Here is a 25,176-nt window from a genome sequence, read left to right as displayed (position 1 = left end):
GTGGAATCTCTGAATCCCTTCTCTGAGTGATGTTTAAAAGAATAAAACAAAATGTATAGGTTTGCCAAGGAAAACTGTTATATTGAAATAGTTATCAGAATATTTCCTGGATTATGGGCATTTTTATTAGCATTATATTAAATGAAGGCTGTAGCAGCAGACCTAGTTAGTAACCATAGTTGACCCTTGAACAATGCAGGGCTTAATCTTACCTAATTTATAGTCGGCCTTTGGCCTTCCATGTCCGCAGTTCCTCCATGTTTGTGGATTCAACCAGCCACGACATATAGTACTGTAGTATTTACTTCTGAAAAAAAAAAAAATACCTGCGTGTAAGTGGACCAGTGCAGTTCAAACCTGTGTTGTTCAAGGGTCAGCCATACTCTTAATTTTGAAGGAGAGATGCGCATAAATGTTATTTCAAGATAGCTACAGCAACCAGAATGTTATATGAAAATAACTGATTTCTTTTGCTGACTGAATCACTGGTCCTGTTAATGCTTCTGTGGTTTGGTACCTGCATCCCAAACTGACAAATGCTCAATTTCAGTTAGAGGCGAGGGAAGTAAGATTCATCTTCTTTCCCATCCAAATCCCTGGACCCTCTAAATTCTATCCATGGTCCCTTTGCTGCTAGGTTAAGACCTCTGATGCTAATGGAATTTCTGGGGTCTGGTTTTCTTGGTAAAATTTGAACTTGCAGTTCTTTCCATCATAACTAGATCTAGTAGCACCAGGACTTAAATATTTACCCCTGCCTCCCCTCACCCACCCCCCAAAAGACCTTGCATTAGGAGGGATTCACCGAACAAGGCTCTTTGTAATGCCTGCGTACAGCCCTTTTCTGATAAACTGTCTTAAGATGGCTCAATTCTCACCGGTTAGTTTGAGGGACTTTGGCCTATAGAAAATAGACTGTGTGTGTTCGTCAAACAATTCTGAAATTCTCGAGGCATTGCACATACTCACGTGCCCTCACACTGCACCACCTACTTCTGGAAAGGTCACAACGGACTGGCTTCAGCCTAAAGCTAAGGGTAGGGTTTTTACCCGAGGCTGAGAGAGTAGTAACACATGAGTAACAGCAGATAATTCTAGTATTCAGTGCAGGGTTATCTGCACTTGTTCATTTTAAGCATCCTGGGAGGGAAATGGTTATTTCAGTTGTATTGGTGGTTACTTGTGGACTTGAAACAATCTACCTTCATTACTTTTAGTTTTGATAAATGATCCCTTTATATTTAAGAGAAATTCACGTCCTGTGTGTAATTCTTTCAAAACACATAGACATCTCTAGATTTTGAGGAAAAAACTGGACATATTTGCCTCTTATTTAATTGTCCATTTGTCCCTCATTGCAACAAATCTCTAACATCGATATCTGAGGGAATCAATGGTACAGACATCGTTTAGAAATTGTCTTTAAAAGAAAAATCTTCATTCCAGATACTCATTTCTCTCCTGACCCTAGCCCAGTCTCCAGCCCAAAGGCCAGCAAACTTTTCTGTAAAGCTGGTAGGAAATATTTTAGGCTTTGCAGGTCGTACGGTCACTTGCAACTGCTCGGCTCTGGCCTCACAGCACAAAAGCAGCTGGAAGTGGTACGTAAAGGAATGTGCGTGTGTTCCCGCAAATCTTTACGGACACCGAAATTGGAATCTCGTGTAATTTCACATCACAAAATATTCTTAATTTTCTCAACCATTTAAAAATCCTTAGCTCGTGGATTATACAAAAACAGGTGATAGGTTAAATGAGAAACACAGGGCAAAGTATACGAGGAATCTCTGTTACTTTTATAACTACATGTGGATCTGCAATTATCTCAGTAAAAATTTCACTTAGAAAAATAAACTAACAGGTAGTTGGCTAGATTTAGCCCCCAGGCTGTAGTTTACTACCCCTGCCAGTCAGAACAGCTTATTAAAATATGATACATAATTTTAAACTGCTCTCCTATTTCTTGATTATTTTTGACGTGAATGGAATGTTTGAATAGGATTTTTTTCTGACGTGTGCTGTCTCCAAATATTGGTTTTATATTACAGTTCAAATACAAAAGCCTTAGCCATGTAGCTGTTGTAATTAAAGATTCTAGTGTGGCTTAAGTATCTAAGTGATACTAAGCAAATTTACATTTGTCAAATGTTCACTTAACTAAAAAGCTCAGCATATCCTCTCTCTGAAATATGAAAGTCATTTATAAGAAGTCCTCAGTCCTAAAATGTTTTCTTTTAAAATAATAATCTTGACATTTTTTTAAAAAAATCAAGCAATACCAGGGGATGTGCAGTGAAAAGTCTCTCTCCTTTCACAGCCCCTCATTTTCCCTTTCCACAGGCAGTCACCATTAGCGGTCGGTGTCTATATCTATAAACGTTTTGGTTTAAAATTGGTCATCATGGCTGTCTTTTGGGGTTGGCTCCCCTAAATCATAATGATAGTAGCTGCCAGTGCCAAAGGGTGCGTGAACCTCACAAACGTCTTGACTCCACACAGCAACTCCAGCGTAGGTGACGCTGGCCCCATTTTACAGATTGAGCTCTTGAAGGGCAGAGTCGTCGGACACAAGTGGGTCATGGTGTTTGCATGGTTTTGTGGTTTGATGAAACAAAACCCTCCTGATGCTGAGTGGCTGTTGGTATGGAGGTTGGATGAGGCATTGGAAAGATAAGCTACCTTCCGGTATTGAAAACGTTCAGTTCTTGAGAACTGTCACTATTGTAAAGTGACTTTGTCTTATTACAAAAGCAACATGTGGTCACTGGAGGAAATGTAGAAAAGCAAAATAAAAATTAACCTGTAGGGGCTTTCCTGGTGGTGCAGTGGTTAAGAATCCACCTGCCAATGCAGGGAACACGGGTTCAAGCCTTGGTCCGGAAAGATCCCACATGCCATGGAGCAACTAAGCTTGTGCTCCACAACTACTGAGCCTGTGCTCTAGAGCCCGCGTGCCACAACTACTGAAGCCCATGCACCTAGAGCCCATGCTCTGCAACAAGAGAAGCCACTGCAGTGAGAAGCCGGCGCACTGAAAATGAAGAGTAGCCCCTGCTCTCTGCAACTAGAGGAAGCCTGCACACAGCAACGAAGACCCAACACAGCCATAAATAAATAAATAAATAATTTATTTAAAAAAAAAAATTAACCTGTACTTTAGCCATCACAGCATCTTGCCGTTGGGGACACCTCCAACCCAAGGCAGGTAAGGAAGTTTTCCATCGTCAGTGCTATGATGAAAAGCTTTGTGGAGAACTGTTGAATGCATCCTTATTTCCTGAAGATGAGCTTTGAATGTAGCATGGTAGTTAAGAGCCCAGAGGCTGCATTCGGAGTACCTGGCTGGAATTCTGGCCTGTCATTTCGTTAGTTGCATGACCTTGGTCATATTAAGACCCTCTGTGCCTCATTTTTTTTAATCTATAAAATAATCGTAGTACCTACCTCATAGAGTTGTCATGAAGGTTAAATAAGTTAATCTATGTAAAGAGCTAGAACAGTGCCTGGCACAGGCTAAGCACCAGATTGGACTAGCTAATCATAATTTATATTTTTTCATGAGTAGTTAATACTGCCAACAATTCTCAGTTACCCAGGAGTTTCCTTAATCCTCAAATTGGTATGTGTGACTTTGGAATTAATTACATATTTTATGAATTGGATTTACTTTCTTAGTAATTTCTGATGCACCTACTTGAATCAGGACAAACCTACACAGACCTTGCCGTTTATCCTCTTCTCTTTGGTCAAGTAAAAAATGCCTGTACTTTGAAAATAAATGGACATATTACGTGAATACAATGGAATAGAAATCGCCTATTCGTTGTAAACAGAATTTAATTCTACAGCCAGATAGTGGGAAAGAGTATTCTTATGCCTTGCTAGAGGGAGATTTTGAGGGGGACCAATTTGGTGATATCTACCAAAATATTAAAATGTGAGTTCCCTTTGACCCAGCAATTATTCTTATAGGAATTTCTCCTGTGGAATTAACTCAGGTATGCAATTGAGTATGTTCAAGGATGTTCAGAGCAGCGTTGTCCACAAGAACAGTTAGCAGGATACAACCAGATGTCCATGAGAACAGGGCTGGTCAAATAATGATAACAGCCATGCAGTCCAGACCATGCATCACTAAAAAAAAAAAAAAAAAAAAAATGTGGTTGACCCATGTGTGTTGAGATACAAGTGGTTGAAGGTCAATTATTAAGTAAAATTAAGTTGCAGAGTACTCTGTACAGTTTAATCTCCATTGGTGTTTTTTTTTAAAAAGTTATGTACATGAATATTGTCTTAAAGATACGAAATAACTTTAATGGTGGCCGTCTCTGGTAAGTGAAGCAGGCGTGGGAAAGAGTGGAGAGCTTTTATTGCTTTACTAAAATCTATTCTGTTAGGCTTTTTACAACAAGCAAGTATTACAAATAAAAATAACTTTTAAATTTATCTTAGAGGTTCTCATCCACTTTACCAGTTTATTCACTTTGATGCCCAGTTCTAAATATAAATGATACATTAAATGTGTAAAGTCCTTTGGAATTTAAACATTCTATGAACATCTCATCTCTTGTGTTTTGCTTCTTCTACACTCTTCCTCCGCACCTATAGCCTCCTACCCACCTTTGGACACTTTTTAACCTCATTTTCTGGAAAATACTGAAAAGAGTTCTTTAAATGCAGTTTATGAATTGCACAGAACGTCTTTCAAAATGTGAGCATGGAAGAATTGATCACCTTCATGGGTTTCTTTGTTATTTTCTGGCATTCTAACTTCAGGATAAAATAGGAATTTACCCAATTAGAGCAGTAGTCATTTCAGCAGCTGACCTTGTTTCTGCCAAAAAAATTCAGTCACAGAGTAGATCTATTCCCTGATTTCATCTGTAACTCACCTTGCACTCCTGTGCTTTCCTTTAACAAAATATTCTCAGAGAATGTGACCACACCTCTGGAGAACAGGGAATATTGTGCTGGGGGCAATACAATGCACTACTGAAATTTCACTCCAAAAGAATATATTGATCTTAATGTTTTAATTTAAAACTATTGCAATACAGTCAATCATTTTTATCATATTAAATTCATGCTTAGGGCTTCCCTGGTGGCACAGTGGTTGAGGGTCCGCCTGCCGATGCAGGGGACACGGGTTCGTGCCCCGGTCTGGGAGGATCCCACATGCCGCAGAGCGGCTGGGCCCGTGAGCCATGGCTGCTGAGCCTGCGTGTCCGGAGCCTCTGCTCCGCAGCGGGAGAGGCCACAATGGTGAGAGGCCTGCGTACCAAAAAAAAAAAAAAAATTCATGCTTATAGAAAATTTGGAAAATACAAAATAATACAGAAAACTACCTGTAATCTAGTCCCAAATCCATAGGCAACAGTTGCTAACATTGTACTCTATTTTCTTAGTCTTTTGTTCTGCTTAGTATGTTTTTACATCATTGTGTAATACATGCTAATGTCTGCACAATTCGAAATTTTTATTTTCCCCTCTTTGTAACCTAATATGGTATTTCTCCATGTTGTCAAAACTACGTATAAATGTTACTTACCATTACTCCCTTGGTGGACATTTGGGTTTCTTTTCATTTTTTTATTCTTAAAAACAATGCTGCTTTTATCATAATGCATAAAGCTCTTTCTTTCCATATATAGCATTATTCAGCTAGATTCCCAGAAATTGAATTACTAGGTCAAAAGTCATGAACAGTTTAAAGGCTCTTGCTAAATGTTACCAAATTGCTTTCCACAAAGGTTGTACCAGTTTACCCTCATCAGCAATGCTGAAAGGCCAAGTTGACTTTCTCCTCCAAAACTGTGTGTTATTTTGTTAAGTACAATGCTAATTTAGATAAGCTGATTATCATTATCGCATTAGTGGAGGACTTTTAAAAACTCCATCCATGATCATATTTTTGCATTAGTTAAGTGATGTGTATTAAATTTTAAAATGGCAAAAAATATCACAAGTGTCCTGATGACCAGGTATCAATTTGCAAGTATAAAATCCACCGACCCCTTAATCCAACATCAGAGTAGGCATTGTATAGGCATAAAATCGCTTGAAATTTCACCACTAATAATAATATATATAATATATATGATAATATAATAATGTCATTATTTAGCACATAATTAGTGCAGTAACCAGCAAAAAGGAGAATTATTAAAAATCTGGACTGTTTGCCCAGGGATGTTAGGAATTTATACCATGTGCCTTGATTAGTGTAATCAATATGAAATACCAGTTGTATATAAATCGTAGGACTCAGCAAATGCTGTAACTTCTCATTGGACGATGACGTTCGTGATGACCAAAGCTCCCAGCATAATTAGTTTTGGGTGATGAGTCTGCTTGAAAACTGCCAGGCAGGGAACCATTTCCAATGAATTATCTTTCACTGCTAATAGCCTCACAGACTGTTTCTGTTCCTGTATTTAAATGTAACTCTTGAAAGCTGAACACAGCCGTGATCAAGGAAGGGGATGGGGCGGGCACCACAAAAAAATAAATGCAGAGCTTTGCCGGATTTTCAGTAACTGAGGGCAACCTAAAAATTGGAAATGCTGCAGTTGAAAAGCCCATGTCAGAAAATGAATGGGAGCCTTGGGATGGGGTGGGGAGATGGAGGGAAGCAGTTCCTTAAAATTGGACATATTTAAAAGGAAGGAAAAAGAAGTGCTTATCTAGTGTCTCCTAAGGGCTACTCCTCGTGCCCTCATTGCTATATCATTTAGTTATTTGGGAAAAGATTCAGGATTGCTGCAAAGTAGCTTAGTTTAGGAATAGCCAAAAATGGGTGATATGAATAATCCTTCAGTGATTAAGGGCTTAAGAGGGCATGAAGATTGTATACCATTTGTTGATTTCATTTTTTTAACATCTTTATTGGAGTATAATTGCTTTACAATGGTGTGTTAGTTCCTGCTGTATAACAAAGTGAATCAGCTATACATATACGTATGTCCCCATATCTCCTCCCTCTTGCGTCTGCCTCCCACCCCTCTAGGTGGTCACAAAGCACGGAGCTGATCTCCCTGTGCTATGTGGCTGCTTCCCACTCGCTATGTTGATTTCATTTTTAAAGCAGAAAATCCTGGTACCTCACATTCCTGTTTTTATATCTGTAGGATGGGATTCTGTAAAATCTAACTGAAAAACTGGCACTAAAAGAACAAAATCTTTAATAATATGATCTTACCCCTAAATGCCTGTAATGATGCCATAGCTAACGTGAAGATTATATCACAGATTATATACATAATACTGTCAGGAGAAAACAGAAAAGTTGACACCTTCGGTTCAGAAATATTTACTGAACACGTACTATGTTCCTGGCATTGTGTGAGCCATGGGGAGACACAAGAGAAGGACATCAGTATATGATTTTATTCCTTTCAAGTAATTGTATTTCAGCTATTGCTATTATAAAAGTAACACATGATCATCTGAAATAGATTTAAATCTTACATGTAATTTAAAAAGAAAGACGGAGGACAATCCAATAAACGTGGCTGGAAAAAATAAAGTTAGATTCCCTGCTGTAGTTACAAAAATAAATCCCCCTTGATTAACAAAACCTGAACAAAACTGACAGTTGTGGAAGAAAATACGGAGGAATACATTTTTAGTTTATTCAAAAGACACAAATACCATCAAAGAAAAGAGATTCGACAGCTCCAAATTTAAAACACCGATAATAGTAATAGCAATAAGGCACAAAATAGCAAATTTAAAGGCAAGCAGGATACTTGCCACCTAGTTTAGGTAAATTATTAACATCCAGCACGCACAAAGATCTCTTTCAAATCACTAAGAAAAAGACAATCCAACAGAGGAGAATATGGAAAGGGCTAAGGACAGAAAGATGGTGAGAGAGGACAAAGACAAACATGTGGTCAGACCATTTGCAAGGGGCTGACTCAAGAAAATGGACTTGAAAAGGACAGGTGAGCTAGTCTCCAACTGTAAGATCTGCAGACCTTTACAGTTGGTGATACCAAGTGTTGGCAAGAGTGGCTAAGATATAAAATATGTGACTTGAGGGTCCAGTCCTTGTAATACACGACTTGTATGTTGCTGCCTTGAGCAAGCACACTGACTTGGACAAAATTGTAAGCCCTCCATGCCTGGTCCTGCCGTCTGCTAATTGTGGAAAGAGTAGAGTACAAAGCAGAAACCCTGCAGCTGTGGTTAGAAGCCTAGACCCACATCTCAGGCCAGCTCTGCCACTTACTGGCTGAGAGCCTGGGGGCAGTGACCCCCACATACCTTCAATTCATCCTCACACTGTAAGATCTTGAGCAGGTTCGTTAATTTCCCAGAAACTCAACATCCTCATCTAAATGATGGGCACAGGGTTAGTGGGAGGATGAAGTGAGATAAGGCATTTGGCCCCTGGCCCAGATCCTGACACATGGTAGGTACTCACTTAATGACGGCTATAATTGGAACTTTGTATTGGATCCCCCATAAATTGTGTAATGCCTGTGACAATAGACTCTGGGACAGGCACAAAATAAATACTAGCTAATTCCAGTGTTTTGCCTCAAATATTCACAAGAGATTCTCATTTTAGATAATAATGAAATCAAGATATACATTTACATATCTTGTATGCCATTCAAGATGTATACATTGGTATACATTCATAAACGTGGCCTCCCCTGTTGGAATTTCCCCTGCTCCCTTCTGGAAATTCAGGAGTGAAGTGATGCCCAATAATACAACTCCTACTGGACATATAAAGTAGATTTTACTGTGTACAAATAAATGGGTGTATAGACAGATTGCTCAGGGATGATTATACAGTTCATCTTATGTATTAGGGCATTTTTACTTGTATCTATATCTTGATAACAATGCAAAGCAGAATGTAACTTTTTTTTCCCTTTTCTTCCTCCCAACACACCTGTTGATCAGCAATCCTGTTCATCATTTCTCCAAACCAGATCTTTTTTTTTCCCCTGGAGCTTTAAACGTTTTTATTTTGAAATAATTTTAGATTTAGACAAGAGTTGCAGAAATAGTGGTTCCCAAAAATACCCTTCACTGAACTTCCCCAAATGTTAACATCTTACATGAGCACAGTACAACTGTGGAAATGAGGAGAATAACCTTGCTACGACACTGCCGCCTGATCTCTGACCTTATTCAAAATCTGCCAGTTGTCCCACTCAGGTTCATTTTCTGGTCCAGGATCCCGTTCTGCATCCCACGTTCATTTAGTTGTCCTCTAACAGATCCTCAGTCTTCCTTTGTCTTTCATGACCTTGACACATTTAAAGAGTACTGACCGGTGTTGTGTAGAATGTTCCTTAATTGGAAATTCTTTGATGTTTCCCACGATTAGGTTGCAGTTATGCAACTTTTTTTTTCAGGAATGCCACCCGTGGCTTTTTTCAGTGCATCATATCAGGACTTACCTGAAGTCAATATGTCTCATTACTGATGATGTTAACTGTGGTCACTTGGTGAAGGTGGTGTCCATAGGGTTTCTTCATTCTGAAGTTACTCTTCTTCTCTTTGTCCTTAATAAGAACCCTGTGGGGGGAGATTCTTTGAGACTATGCAAATATTCCATTTCTCATCATTCTTTTGCTCACTAACTTTAGCATCCGTCCACCGTTCTTGGCTGTAACAATTATCCCTGTGGTGTTTGCTAAGTGGTGATTTTCAAATTCTATCATTCCTTTCACATTTGTTAATTGGAATTTCTGTAAGAAGGCTCTGTCCTTTCCCCCTGTTTGTTTATTGACATATCATTTATTATTCTCATTGCTTATTTAGTTTGTTCAAATCACTCTAGATTTGGCCATTCGAAGGTCCTTCAAGTTGGCTCCTGTGTCCTTTCAACATGGCCCCATAGTTTTTAAAGCACTTCATTACTTTCTGGTATCACAAGATGTTCCAGGTGAATCTTGTGTATTACCTGCCCCAGCTCTGAGATTAACTGTTTCTCAAAGGAGCTCTGGTTCTTTTTATGGGAGAATAGTATTTAATCGTGATCTGCACACTAGTGTATCCATTGCCACTGGGTGTCTCTAGACTGTATCTATCTTGCATCTTCCCTCCTCTCTCCATCCCCACCACCAACCCCCTGGTAGAAGTCATCATCGTATTTCACCTGGATAACTGCCTCTTTATGGATCCCCCTACTTCCAGTCTTGCCTTCCTCCAAGCCATCCTCCAAACAGTAGCAAAAATAGAATCTTCAAACAGCTGGACACCATCATTTCCTTGCATAAAACCTTTGCTGGGTGTCAAGATTAGGTCAGAATAACTGAAATCACTCTGTCTTCAGACACAGGGGGAATTGAAGCCTTGCTCAAGGCCTGCCATGTCTTAGCACAGGGTTGGCAAACTTATTTTGTAAAGGACCAGAAAGAAAATGTTTTAGGTTTTGCAGGCCACTCAGCTCTGCTGTTGTAGCACAAAAGCAGGCATAGAGGGCTTCCCTGGTGGCACAATGGTTAAGAATCCGCCTGCCAGTGTAGAGAACATGGATTCGAGTCCTGGTCCAGGGGCATCCCCCATGCCACGGAGCAACTAAGCCCATGCACCACAACTACTGAGACTGCGCTCTAGAGCCCACGAGCCACAACTGCTGAACCCGTGTGCCACAACTACTGAAGCCCATGCACCTGGAGCCCGTGCTCTGCAACAAGAGAAGCCACTGCAATGAGAAGCCCACGTACTGCAACAAAGAATAGCCCCCGCTTGCCACAACTAGAGAAAGCCCACGCACAGCAACGAAGACTGGTAGAACCTGGAACCCATGGGGAAGGGGATTCTGGGAAATGTCAAAATGGCAACAGACAGATTAGCCCAGTGGCTTTCGCGTTCCCATGGACTGAAATTCCCTCCATACCGTGGCTGCTTTCTCCCCTTGCTCACTGCACACACTCCACTATGTTCTTCTCTCTCAGTTCTTCAAACCTGCCAGTCTCTTTTCCACCTCAGGACCTTTGCACATGCTGTCCCATTTGCTGGGAATGCTCTTTCCACCCGCTTTTTGATCTTTTTTATCTTTTAGATCTCAGATGAAAGGGTACTCTCTTGGAGAGGTCTTCCCTGACCCTTCTATTTAAAATCGCCTCCTCTTTTAGTAGAATCTGCCTTATCTCAAAGCTAAGGGACCTCAGCACCTTAGTTTTGTTCCTTGTCACCTCTCCAAGATTTAGAACAGTGCCTGGCACACACAGGTGCTCAGATACATACTAAATGAATGTAACACTTAGCACGAATGGCTAACATTTCACTTGCCTTATATACTATGTTGATTGATTGTTGATCTGCTTTCTATATCCATATAAGCTCTTTTAGGGCAGAGGTTAGGACTCTAGCGTTTATTGCTTATACCTAGCCCCTAAAATAGTGCCTGGAACATAGTTGGTATTAAGTAAATATTTGTTGAATGAATCTCACGCATTTTAAAAACCTTACTATGGATAGTAAATACTGGATAATCATGGATATCAGGTAAAATTACATAGCAAAATTTTCTTTTTATTAAGTATGTTCTGATGTCCATTCAGTGTCTAGACTTCTCATTTTCACGTGGCAACCCATCCAAGGAGGGGAACTCTGGATTTGGAAGGTCCCCTCCAAGTGTGGGACCAGCGTGCCCTGTCAGTTCTTTGCCTCACCTTAAGATGTCACTAAGTGACTTGGCCGTGGTTTCCACTGGCTGTTGCTGGAAGAGCTGGGAGGTCAGGCCAGGGAGGGAGGAAGTGACCTGGTGTCATGAGCAAATCTCCCACTTCCTCCGGCGCCTGGCAGACAAGGTGACGAAGTGCTGATGTGTCCCTCCTGCTTTACGGGGCGTTCATTAGCACACCTGATATTCCAGAGCCCTGGAAACCTGTTTTCTTCTACAGCCAGAACTTTAATAAATCAGGCCAAGCCAGATAAATCATGTCACGTCACCATTGACTCCATGGTCGTGGGTCCAGCACTGTTCCTAGGACACTAGGATGGACTCACGTGTTCAGTAATATTTCTGCTTTCAGGAAGTGGTGGGGGAGCTGATAAATACAGGAAAGAAAGAACTAAAAGTAACAGAAAAATCCTAAAAGCAAAGTGGTATTCTGGATTGGATCCCAAAGCAGCAAAAAAGAACATGAGTGGGGAAAATTGGTTAAATACAAACCAAATGTCTAGTTTAATTAATAGTGTTGTACCAATGTTAATTTCTTAGTTTGTTAACTAGGAGAAGCTAGATAAAGCATATCTAGAACTGTACTATCTTTGAAATGTTTCCATAAACCTAAAAGTAGTTTTAAAAGTGTACGAGGCAGTGTTGGCCTGGATAGCGGGGATATATTGTGTAGGCTCCTGAGGCAGTGAGTGAATTCCTGAAATCGAACAGACCTGGGATGAATCTTTACCTCTACCACTTACCAGCTGTGTGACCTTAAGCTAGTGACTTAACCTCTCAGAGTTTTAGTTTTCTTTTTTCTTTTTTTGGGGGGGTACGCGGGCCTCTCACGGTTGTGGCCTCTCCAGTTGCGGAGCACAGGCTCCGGACACGCAGGCTCAGCAGCCATGGCTCACGGGCCCAGCCGCTCCACGGCATGTGGGATCTTCCCGGACCGGGGCACGAACCCGTGTCCCCTGCATCGGCAGGCGGACTCTCAACCACTGCGCCACCAGGGAAGCCCTAGTTTTCTTATTTTTAAACAGTGTCCATGTCATTGGGTTGTTGTGAGGGCTCCATGAGATAACATCTCCTAGTATGGTACATGCACATCATAAATTCTCAATAAATGCTAGCTCTTATTTCTCTGGCATTTCAGAAAAAAAAAAAAAAGAGCAATCAGCTGTGCTTAAATATTTGGAAAATAAATAACAAGAGGTGAGATTTGTATTAGGTCACCAAGGTTGGCTCTTTTGTATTAGAAAAGCAGGAAGGGGACGAGCGCCCCACCTGAAAGTGAGCCAAAAGAATCCCATTTGGTCAGTTTCTAAATCTATGAAAAGTATTTCTCAAGCTGTTGAAAGGCATTTTTCTATTAAAACTGGTCTTAAAAACTTGTGATTTTTTTCTAAGATAAAATTAGAGATGAGCAAAGCAAACTTGTGAAGGTTATTCACTGCAGCACCGATTATAAATGCAAAAGATTGGAAACCACTTAAATGCCACCAAGTAGGGAAGAGTCTGGGTAAATAACTTATGGTTCATCCATTTCGTGGAATTCTCTGAAGACATTTTTAAAACCAAAAAGCAAGTGTCTGTATATATACATATATATTTATATGCCACAGTCATACACAAAGATGCATTGACAAAAAGGAATAGGGTGCAGAATGTGCACACAATATGCTATCATTAATGTATCATAAAGAGTATATGTTAGTATTTATTTCATATGCATCCAGTATCTCTGGAAAGATATGCAAGAATCTGGTAATAGTGGTTGCTACTTGATCTGCACCAAAGAAAGGGACCATCTATCTTGTTAAAAGTCACATCCATCTTGTTAAATTGTTACTGCCAATAAAATTTTACATTTTTTGCTTAGGAATGTTTAACCAGAACTTATACTTACTTCTTCAATGTATTTTTTAACTTTTTATTGTGGAAAATTTCAAACATATACAGAGGAGTGAGAATCATAATGATCCTCCCTGCACCCATGACCCAGCTTCAAAAATGATATAACTTCTGTTGCTCTGATTTTGTAGTATAGTCACCTTGTTTTCATCAATTACACAAAAATTAATCATTGTAATAGTGACTCAGTTCTGACCAAAGGAAGTTAAATTTTTTAAACTTATGTATAAATTTCCTTGCTGAGAATTTTGATAAGGTGATCAATAAAAGACTTCTAAGCAAAAAATATTTATTACATTAATATAAAATTCCATGAGGATGTGGAATTGAAGTGCAAATTTAAGGAGAAAACTTAAGTAATGACATAAAATTTCAACTATTAAAGAACAGCTTATTCATGTATGATTCAAGTGGGTGACAGTGGAGGTCAAGGATACATGATATTTAGATTATTTTCAATACATATAAAGAAATTATAGTGCCAGAATCCTTTTAAGCTGTTTAAACATAGGAAGATTTAGATATAAACTTTAAAACATGTAAGGGAGTACATACTTTAAAAAAATTATTTTATAGAGTGTGAGAGAAAAACAGTTTGAAGATCACAGCTCTAGAAGACCTGATGTTTATTTCCAAGTCTCAGGGAGCTGTTGTGTTGATGGGATAGAAAGAAGGTCATGCCTGCCTGAACCCTGAGACAGCAAAGGGAACCTGGAACCTGAGATTGAGGTCTGATCAATGTGTCTCTTTCCCACTATCCATCATGACTGAGTTAGATTATTTCAGGAATGCAAGGTTGGTTTAACACTTGAAAATCAACCAATTTAATTCCCCCATCCAAGCCTAGGGTCACAGATGTTTAAGTCCCCTTGGCCATTGTATATATATAGAAATAAACACCACTAGCCACCATCCCTTCCTTTACTTATCAAGCAACCTGTTGAAAGCAACCTGTTTTCTCTGGAAAACTTTTTTCTTTCTTCAATGCGTGGATAGTGGAGGGTGAAACACGTGTGTACTCTAACCAACTACCTTGAAAGAATGGTGGCCACTCTGTCTCTTCTCCCTGGCTGCGTATTCTGTCTTAACACAGTGTTCTTCCAAGAGTGGCTTTTCTACCTGCAGTTGGAATCCCTGTAGATTCCTGGGCCCCAGCTCAGAACCACTGAGTCAGACTTTCTGGGAATCTGTGTTTTAAACATCTCCCCTCTCCCCAGTACCCTAAAGTTTATAAAGTGCCATTCTAACTCACTTTCACTCTTCACACTGTTGAGAAAATAAAGTCTCTATTTTATTTCCACACTGGGGCCTTCCCTAAACCCTGTCTTGACCTTTCTGCTACCTGACTGTTCCTCCTCTGATCCCTTTGAGGGTTTCACTTCCTTCCTATATTCCCCCAAATCCCTATGTTCCCCAATACATATGCCTCCTGCCCGTTCTCTTCAGATTTCAGTTGCCTGCCTTTCTGCTGATGATTCCCAAGTTCCCATCACTAATCCCAATGATTCTCCTAACAGTGGCCAGCTTTACTGAGTACTTACTGAGGAATGTGCACTAGACCTTGACTTTGATATTAGCTCATTTATTGCCCAGAGTAGCCCTTTGAGATAGGTCATCGTTATCACCCTCTTACAAATGATAAAACAGAAGCTCAGAGGGAGAAGCAACTTTTTCCAGCTTGTAACAATTAAAACTGGGTTTTGAACTTGGGACAGTTTGACCTCTTAACCTCTCTGTAGATACCTCACCTGTGCTCCAAAATGCCTGACACAGAACTTGGTACCTTCCCTTTGCATTCTCCCTCCCCAACTCCTAGGCCAGATATCTTCTGTTTGCCCTTCCAGAACCACAGGATGTAACCCCATGTCCTGAGTCTTCACATCTGGAAATACTCCCTGCAGATCTCTAACTTCATCCTTTTACTCTCTTATCTCGCATTTTTTTGCCACTCACTCTCCTTTTACTAAAAATGAAGTACAATGAAGATCTCTCAAAAATTATCTGAACTTAGTGACAGAACCAGAAACAAAGCAACATGTCCAGGTATGGAGGCTTCTCTACTTGTAAACAGGACGTTGCTGAGTCCATATTATGCAAAGTCTAAGTGATGGAACACAGGTAACCCTTGTTAAGGTGTGAAGTGAAGGTGTAAATAGAACCTTCACTTTCTTTTCTAACCTAATCACATACCTCTTCTTCCCCACATTTGACTCTGTCATTGCTTTAGTATTTATCAAAAATGAATAATTAATGATCATAAACCCTTCAGAAATAAGCAGAAATAGGAAAATGCGGTAGACCAGAAGGCTGATCATGGTGGCTTTAATAATCAGTCCAGCCTAAAGATTTAATCCCTCCAAATGTGCCTTTTATTTTTTAACTTGGATTATTTGTAATATTTTTTTTTCATATAAAAACCCAGAATTTAGCATTCTCTTGAGAAATCAGACAGTCCAGCAACAGCAGGTCCACTTTCCTACATGTCAGTGATTGGTAAGGGCAGAATGTTGACAGTTCTCTTTAGACAGGGCATGGGCTCCCCAGATCACTGCATCTCTACCATGTCCTGTCATCTCTCTGATTCTGCCCCTTAGTGTCAGCGGCCCTTCATCTTCCCACTTGGCGTTGTTTGTTTAATCTAGCCTGCAGTCTCCCTTTAGACTTGGGCAAGAGGAGCCTCTGCCCTGGACTCCTCACTTTTGTGTCTCTGAATATAAAACACACACAAAAAAATATTTGCTAAAAGTCATGGGCAAGTCTGCCCCTCAACATCTGGTACTCAGTGGTGGCATTGTGCAACCCATGGCATTAAACAGGCACGCTTGTGACTGACACCGTTCAGACCCCGGGAAACACTTCACATCTCTGGTCCTATTCTGCAGAGCAAAAGGCACTTGCCCCTGAATGCCTTGAAGGTTTGTTGTCATACTGCTGCCAACATCAGACAACACTGCTTCACGGTGCATGGAGGATTTGAGCACGGGAAGCACTTAGGAAAGAGAAAAGACTGAATTAACTGGCGGAGCCTTCTCCCAGGCCATAAATGCATCAGATACTTGTATAGCCCATCTCCATAGCAATACCAGAGCAACCCCTTTCTTGTTTCTCATTGTCCCAATTCATTATTCTAGAGGTGCTTACAAAGAGCACAGTATTTGTACCAGTTACACATGGCAGCAGAGGACATTTTGTAATATTAATTCATATAACTCTTCAATTTGCTTATACCTTGGTCCTGATGTAACAGGCTTAGATTCTCAACATTGGCAGCTAGACAAACACTGAATGCTAAAATTGAAAGGAGTTTTATTTTTATAATGAATATTTAATGGGATTTAACAAATTCTTTTAACTATATATATATTTCAGCTTTGTGTAAATAATTTTTATGCAAAGCTTGATCTCAATTATCATTTGTATTTTACCTTTCCATCTTAAATAATTTTGGACATTTTGGTAGAAAAATATTTTAAAACATTTGTGAAGTATTTATAACATCTAATTTTTTAATGAGTATTCACATTTTTTACACTTTGATAATTGAATTTGATTTTTTTCCATTGTTTAGATGATTATTGACAAAATCAGGGGTCAAAAAATGACAGGATTTTATTTCGAACAGCCTAAAGGCTATATTTACCCCATGAACTAAGAATGGTTTTTATAGTTTTAAAGGTTTGTACAACAAACCAAGAAGAATATATGAGATCGACCACAAAACCTAAAACATTTATTATCTGAATCTTTACAAAAATATTTTAGTCTTTGGTCAATAGAATATAAATTATGTAAAAACCTGACTGTAACTATACATTTTATGAGTCTACTGAATGGAAACAACAAAAAGAAATGGGATAAATAATAACTTATGAATTATGTTTGTTACTCATATGAATATCACAGGCCCGTCAACAGGACACCCAGACATGTGCAGTAATAAGTAAATTCTCTCCTCTGTGGTTGTTTGCAGACTTTTAATCATATATAAACAATAACTTGACACATATGTTTTGCTTTTGTCATTATGAATGTATACGTGTCAAAGTGGGAAGATTAAATGTTTTGAGATTTGTTTAATGACTTGCACGCCTCCTGGCATACGGTGTGCGGGCCATAACCCACGAATGTTGTTGGCAGATCTGCCTGTCCGTTTTCCTCTGCCCCCTGAGTGCATCTGAGTTTCAGTATTGCCTTAGCCTAAAAATTTTGACCAGAACTCAAGTGACAGATCCCAGTATCTATCGCCCTCTGTTGGCGTTGAGCAGAGTTGTCACACTTTTGCTTCCGCGTGGAGTTGCGTTCAAATCCGGAAAAGCTCGGAGTTGAACACAGAACTAGAGGAGTTTCTGTGCTTTGTATTAACATCCTGGTTACATAATAACTTCAGAATACTTGAAGCAGCAAAGGTGCTTTATGAGGCAACATTTTTTTTTTGAGGCAACATTCCTATCCCAGAAAAAAAGTCATTTTGGTCAAATCCTATCTTTCTTTTTACTAATCATCATGTGCTGCAAATGCTTTGGGCCGATGTTTCCATTCAGTCTCTCAGACCTTTTTATTGATATTATTTTGACACTGGGAAAGAGACACATCTTCCGGTTAATTGATGGAAGAAATAACACTAAGTCAAAGGATGGGAGGGCATTGATAACCCCAAAGAAAGACTCGATCCCCTCCCCACTGGAGGCAAAATAAGACAGACGGAGAAGGGGGACGCAGAGAGGGATGGTAGGGGAGGAGCTGGGAAGGGAGAGTGAGAGAGACTGCCTCTGGGCTCTGACCCCCACTGGGTCCTTATCAGCTGCCTCTACCTTAACTGCTTCCTCTTTAACAGCCTTTCACCAGCTACGCCGGTTACTTTCTTTCTGGGTGGAAAGAGGTATTGCTCCTTTAAAGCGTGAGCCTTAGTGAATCGGAGCTTTGGGGTCTTTCTCCTGAAGCCCCGCTGACCGACCCCCAAGTGCAGGCTCTCAGTGGTCAGACCCCACTCATGAGAGCAAACAGACCACCCTCCCCGAGGGACGCCCCTGAAAACGTTTGCGACCTCTTCTGCTCTGGGATTGAGTCCCGAGAGGTTCTGAAAGTGCAGTGAGGGACTGTCTCAGCACTACAGACGCGTGCAGCAGTATCTGGATCCTGTTCCTTAAAGGAATCGGGAACGTTGCTCATCCCACATTTGAATCTACATCTGACACGTATTTTGTCCTGCGTTGTAAGTACTCAGACATTTTCCTACAGTTGCATAAATTAGTTCTTGCCTGTGGCTTTCAGTTTCACACCTTTTTAGGATCTTTACCATAACCAGAGAACTAATTTATGCAGCTCTAGGTTAGTATACTTCTGAGTGTTCCTTTTAGGGTTCAACCTATAAAAGCCAGAAAGAAAAAAAAAAAAGGTTTGGTCTAAGAAATTAAGAAAGATTTTCACTTTTGCTGGAGAGTACCGTTTAATTCTGCAACTCACTTTTTAAAAATCCATTGAAGTAGTATTCTAGCACACTTGCTACATTTTCAACATTCCTAAAACTGCCCACAGTACTTTAAAAAAAAAAAAAACCCTCTAATCACATTTCACATTGACTTTCATTTTGTCACTTTGAATCGGGGCAAACAGTCTCAAGATCTTTTCTGTTTTCTTGTTTTTGAAAATAGCGATTCCAAAGGAGGGGCAGGGACCTTTTTCGCCATATAGGATTTTATTTTTTAAACTCAGATCACTGTTCTGATATGCTAAGACATCGGAGTCTTTTCGTGCCTATACTTTCCCTTAATTCCATCATTGACATATTTTGATGTCTGTAAACCCAACAGAAGGAAGGGTCCCGAGTAACCAGACTTAAGTCAGTATAAAAAAGGAGTTGAGGGGTCTTGGGGACACGGACTCCTCTTCAGAATCCCCTGAAGAGAGATTGACCATTGACAATTTAAATCTTCAATGCTTTATCTCTTTGTTTGAGTCTCGGAATGCCATTGATACCTTCTTTGTATTTATAATTGTTTTAATTAGCCACCCAGCAGGGGCCCCTCTCCCAGCTGGATTATGGGCGGCACAGCAGGACCTTACAACCCAGTTAAAACAAAGCCCAGACTTTATGGCTCGCTTAATTTCTTTTATCTGTATCAAAAATTTTTGTTCTTTTTTCTCTTGCTCTCCCTCATTTTCACTCTTTTTTCCCCTCCCCCTCGTGTTTGTGGGGTCAGGAGCAAAAAGCTTAGACTCCCAAAATGGCTTTGCTTTTGAAGAATCAAAGAATTATGGAAAAACCTCTACAGTGAATATTTATCAGCAGCTCACATCTCAAGGAGGAAAATAGCGCAGACGTGCTTGTCCCCTGCTCTTCGTAACATGCCGTAAACCTCTACCGTGATTGTATCTTGAGCATTACGCTGAAATTGATGTCGGTTGCTAAACTTTAGTGGGCGGAGGGGAGGGGAACGTTAGCAAGAAGGCTCCTCTGTTGTCCCTGGTGTTGTTTGTTCTATTTGACCACATCCTTCTTTTGTGGATGGAAATCTGGAGGATCAATTATGATGCAGATCTGACACCATTTCCATTTGTGGGAGCGGCGTGGCCAGGGATGTTTGGACTTTTGGAAATTCTTACATTGTTAAGATTGTTTTTCCTCCACTTTGAACTGGATGCTGCTACTTTGGTGTGATCACAAACACACTGCCTGACCCAGAGCATTTCATCAGAAGAAACAGAAACCTAGGGCTTGTTTGTGGCTTTATAGAAATTGCCAGGGCCTCTCTTTATTTGTGAATCTATAGAACTGCCAGTCCAGAAATTAAAACAGGACTGATCCCTGTGGAAACACGCATCACTGCTAAAAGTAATCTTCCTTCACTATGCTGCAAATAATCTAGTTTAATTTTTTTCTAATAATACCCGAAGTAACTTATTTGCATTTTAAAAGAAGTGATAGCTCCAGTTATCAGATATGGAAAAGGCTTTGAACTGGCTTCTGTATTTCTGTACAAAGGTCTTAAATGTTGTTGAGCCCTACCTTTATTTCTAGAACTTTCCAGCAACCAGACAGGGTTGGGAGTGGAGGGGTGTCGTTTTCAGTTTATGTACAATTACCCAGTATTGGGGTGTCTTGAAAACCAAGGATGGTTATAATTAAAATTTTATCGTGTTACCTGGATTTATTTTTGGCTTTGTAGCCAATCAGAGACCCAGACATTCCGTTGGCTTTGTAAAACAGCAAATATCACAAAGACCATGAATAAATACCCATAGCAATTTGTTGGGTGCATTGTAAGGCTTTGAAATTCAATGACAGGATTGAGAAGAGGCAGGAAACCCTGTGTGAGCTAGAGGCCTAGGGGTTGGGAGACTCCTGCATGAGCCTAGTGTCCTTGAGGGGCACTAAATTACTAAAGGATCAAAGAACGATGCCCAACATTGTCACGTGCGACATATGTATATGTTTATGTTCATGAAGATAGTATAGTTTGATGGTTGCACAACATCACGAGTGAGCTCTGCCTCTTAATTATACACTTTAGAATTGCATGTCAATAAAAAATAAAATGAGACAATCTCACCAAAAAAAAAAAAACAGGATAATTAAGATTTGGAAAGCACTTTACAATTTACAGATTTTTTTTCTTCTGTTTTTTAATGTGCACTGTCTGGCTTAATCCTCATAGGATAGGACCCCTTTGGGATCCATGTTTTGAATATTCATCTCATTTCGTATCCAGGCGAGGGGACTCGACTCACCTAGAGTCACCCTCTAGTGACAGCACAGAATGAGAGACTTAGAAGTCCTGCTTTTCTCGAGTGCGCTTGCTCCGTCAAAATGACAAACAACAGCCTAGTTTTCTACGTGTCGATTTACAGGTTTTGTGGATGCTTGTTTGCTTGCTCAGATGGTATTAGAGTGGGAAATGTGGCGCTTAGAAGCCAAGCAGATCTGTGCTGGGAGCTGCTAAGTACTTGCTCTGAGCCCCTCCCCCCCACCGGCACCGCCCCCCCCCCCCCCTTCCCGTGCTCATCTCCACCTGGGGCTGGATCTCATGCAGCCTCCCAGGGCTGCTGTGTGATTTCCAGAGCCAGCCCAAATGCAGTACATTGTAAACATGCTTTATAGTGTATCTGTCATGCAGCCAGACCTCAGTAATGGAGCATTTTCACTTCTATGATGATGGTTGTAATCGCTGTCATTTTTATTCCTATAAACGTGACGACATTGACCCACAATCAAAGGCAGAGAATTCTTTTCAATGTAGAATATGGTTCAGAGCGTCAGCAGTTTTAATCTGTGTGCAGATTAAAGATAAACAGGAATATTTTTAAAATCACTTATTTGGGAGATTTTTATTCCCCTCACAGATGTTACTGTGAATATCTGTATGTCTGTGTAAGTATATGCATATCTGTACAAGAAATTCCCATCACTGTAAAATATATGTTAGCCTAGGCGTGGAAGGAAAAACGCTGGAGAAACCCATGGTCTCTGCAGTGGGTGGGCTCATAGTCTTTCCTTTCCATGGAATATGTTTGGTAACGCTTGATTTTTTGTTTGTTTGCCTTCTTCATCCTATATCACCAGTCCGGGAAGCATGCCAGGCACAAAGTAGGCCCTCCGTACATTTTCTGTGGAATGAATATATATAGCGAATATGTAGCCAGGAAAGCAATGAAGGGAATTACACAAAATAAGTTTTACGAAATCCCCGCTTTTATCGCAGTAAGGAAAATACCCTATGATAATATACTGGTCAAATTTCCAACAAAAGATGTATTTCCAACTTTATTTTTCACTCTCTTTTTTCTTAAGCCCGAACTGAAACAACAAAAGGCATGTTTTTTTCAGAATCTATTAGAGGCACTGAGCTCCTGGTGGAACAAGCTGGATGGCTCTTGTCCTGGCTAAATTCTATTAGCGGAGGGCCACGCCGGTGGCTTTGCGTTGCCTTGCGAGCTTCAGACGGTTTCGACCGCATCTCCTGAAGTCCCTCTTCATGACATCATTCACATCTGTGGCGACTTAAGCCTCCTGTTTCTTTGAAAAAGGAATTTGAGAATATGAAGGGTTTATACTCTCTAAACTAATTAGCAGTGGCCAGTAACTTGAGGAGGCCAGCGTGCCCTCTAGGACACTCAGTTTACCTGGGGGTCTCGCCAGGTCCATCCAGCCATTTCTAGATACGTTACCAACGCCAGTGAGGGAGGAAAGGAGGCGTGCACGTTTTTAAAATAGAGAACTAATTAAGTGTAGTTCTTCCAAGATTTCTTTTTGTGTGATGTGACCTGGCAACCAAATGTAGCATCCGGTGTTTGAGAAATGGATTTTCAAGGAAAAGGTGGTGCTCTACGGAAAAAAGTTTAATTATATAAAGCAATTAGTGAGATGGATACATTAAAAGAGAAGACAATAAGTGGGTTTTCTTGCATAATTGTAACATACAAAATATGTATTTATAACATACATAAATAATATAGTGTGCTCCATCCTGATATGGAACAAACTTGAAGATATAGTAAATAAGGAAGTCCAGGTATAAAATGGTGTACATAAGAACTGAAATTCGAATGGCTAGGGTGGCAAGAAAAGCCAGCAACTTCTACGTACCCACTGAACCCAAATTGGCATTTGTCATCAGGATCAGAGGTATCAGTGGTGTGAGCCCAGAGGTTCGACAGGTGTACAGCTTCTTCGCCTCCATCAGATCTTCAATGGCACCTTTGTGAAGCTCAACAAGGTTTCAGTGAACATGCTGAGAATTGTGGAACCGTACATTGCGTGGGAGTACCCCAACCTGACGTCAGTAAATGAACTGATCTACAAGCGTGATTATGGCAAAATCACCAAGAAGCGCATTGCTCTAACAAATAATGAATGCGTTGATTGCTCTACCTCTTGGCAAATACAGTATTATCTGCATGGAGGATCTGATTCATGAGATCTGTACTGTTGGAAAACGTTTCAAAGAAGCAAGCAACTTCCTGTGGCCCTTCAAATTGTCTTCTCCACGAGGTGGAATGAAGGAAAAGACCACCCATTTTGTAGAAGGTGGAAATGCTGGCAACAGGGAGGACCAGATCAACAGGCTTATTAGAAGGATGAACTAAGGTATCTACCATGATTATTTTTGTAATCCGGTCAGTTAATAAACAGTGACTGCTTTCAAATTGAAATTAAATAAATAAATTAAATAAAATGGTGTACTTAGTATAACAAAAAGCATATAGGTTTAGCAGCATCCCTGGACCACTAAATGCCAGAGGTACCCACCACACCCCCAGCTGTGATAACCAAAAATATCTCCAGACAGTGTGAGATATCCCTTGCTTAAGATCATCCCTGCTTAAGAACCACTGGGCTAGGGCATTCCCTGGCAGTCCAGTGGTTAGGACTCCATGCTTTTACTGCCGAGGGCGCGGGTTCAATCCCTGGTCGGGGAACTGAGACCTTGCAAGCTGCATGGTGAGGCCAGAAAAAAAAGAACTACTGTGTTAGACTGTGCAAGTCATCTGGTGACTGTTTTCCAGTTTTTCATCTCACCAACTTTTGGGGAGATGCTTGCATTTCCTATAGTAACAATTAATGCACTGGGTAAACAACATGAATGGAAAACTTACAGATTTGTAGCAATGTTAATCCTGAAGTTCTGTCCTTTTTATAATCAATACTCTTGTTTTTTATGAATTCTCAACCATGGAAAAATTCTTAAAGACCTTCACCTCCCTCAGCTGGACTCTCCTTCCTCCTCCTAAAATATCCTCTTCTGCTTCTCCAGCCCTAACTCCAGGAAGTTAAAACACAACCATTTACCTGTTACAAATGACTAGCTAAAGTAATCCCCGGTCTTTATGGCCCCCAACTTTACTTCCGAAGAGTGTTTTTACCCAGCCCTAGAAAGTATTACTTTCTGCTTGAGTGTAATTAAAATCCCAGTCATCTATTCAAGAATGCCATTGCCAGTAAGATATTAAGTGTGTCTTGGAGCTGGAAAGTATTCTTCCTAACAGGACTTAATGGAGCGTCAGATCCAAGAGACATTCATAATCATTGTCCCGTCCGGAAACATGACACTGGGGAGATGGATCATTCACTTTCACTGTTTTAAGATTTAATGGAGGGTAAAGTTTTTTGTGTTTTTTTTTTTTTTGCGGCACGCGGGCCTCTCACTGCTGTGGCCTCTCCAGTTGCGGAGCACAGGCTCCGGACGCGCAGGCTCAGCGGCCATGGCTCACGGGCGCAGCCGCTCGCGGCATGTGGGAACTTCCCAGACCGGGGCACGAACCCGTGTCCCCTGCATCGGCAGGCGGACTCTCAACCACTGCGCCACCAGGGAAGCCCCGGAGGGTAAAGTTTTTAATCTACTTGTTGGGAGCTTAATATTTCTAAGAAATAAAAGACGTCTTACAGTCTCAAGAGCCAGGCGGAAGTCTCTATTTTTTCATTGAGTTTAAAGACATTTTCTGGGTTTTCTTATGGGAATTTATTCGTCATTACATTAATTCTAAACAACGTTCATTTTTCCCACTGTTCATTACCAAATAGGCAGCACAAAAATGTTATTTTTTTTAAAAAGGCACAAAGGAACAAAACAAATCATTGTGACTGCCAACACCCAGGGAAGGCCACAGAGACATTGGGATGTGTCTGT

General features: G+C 40.4%; 1 pseudogene; it reads left to right on the top strand.

The window, feature by feature from the left end:
* Positions 1-2,437: 2,437 nt before the first annotated feature.
* LOC132593511 (large ribosomal subunit protein uL30-like) lies at positions 2,438-23,635 on the top strand (annotated as a pseudogene).
* Positions 23,636-25,176: the final 1,541 nt, after the last annotated feature.

Source organism: Globicephala melas, chromosome 15 (assembly GCF_963455315.2).
Source record: "Globicephala melas chromosome 15, mGloMel1.2, whole genome shotgun sequence".
Lineage (NCBI taxonomy): Eukaryota > Metazoa > Chordata > Mammalia > Artiodactyla > Delphinidae > Globicephala > Globicephala melas.
Note: the sequence above shows the minus strand (reverse complement) of the source record. Positions and strands in the feature narration are given on the sequence as shown.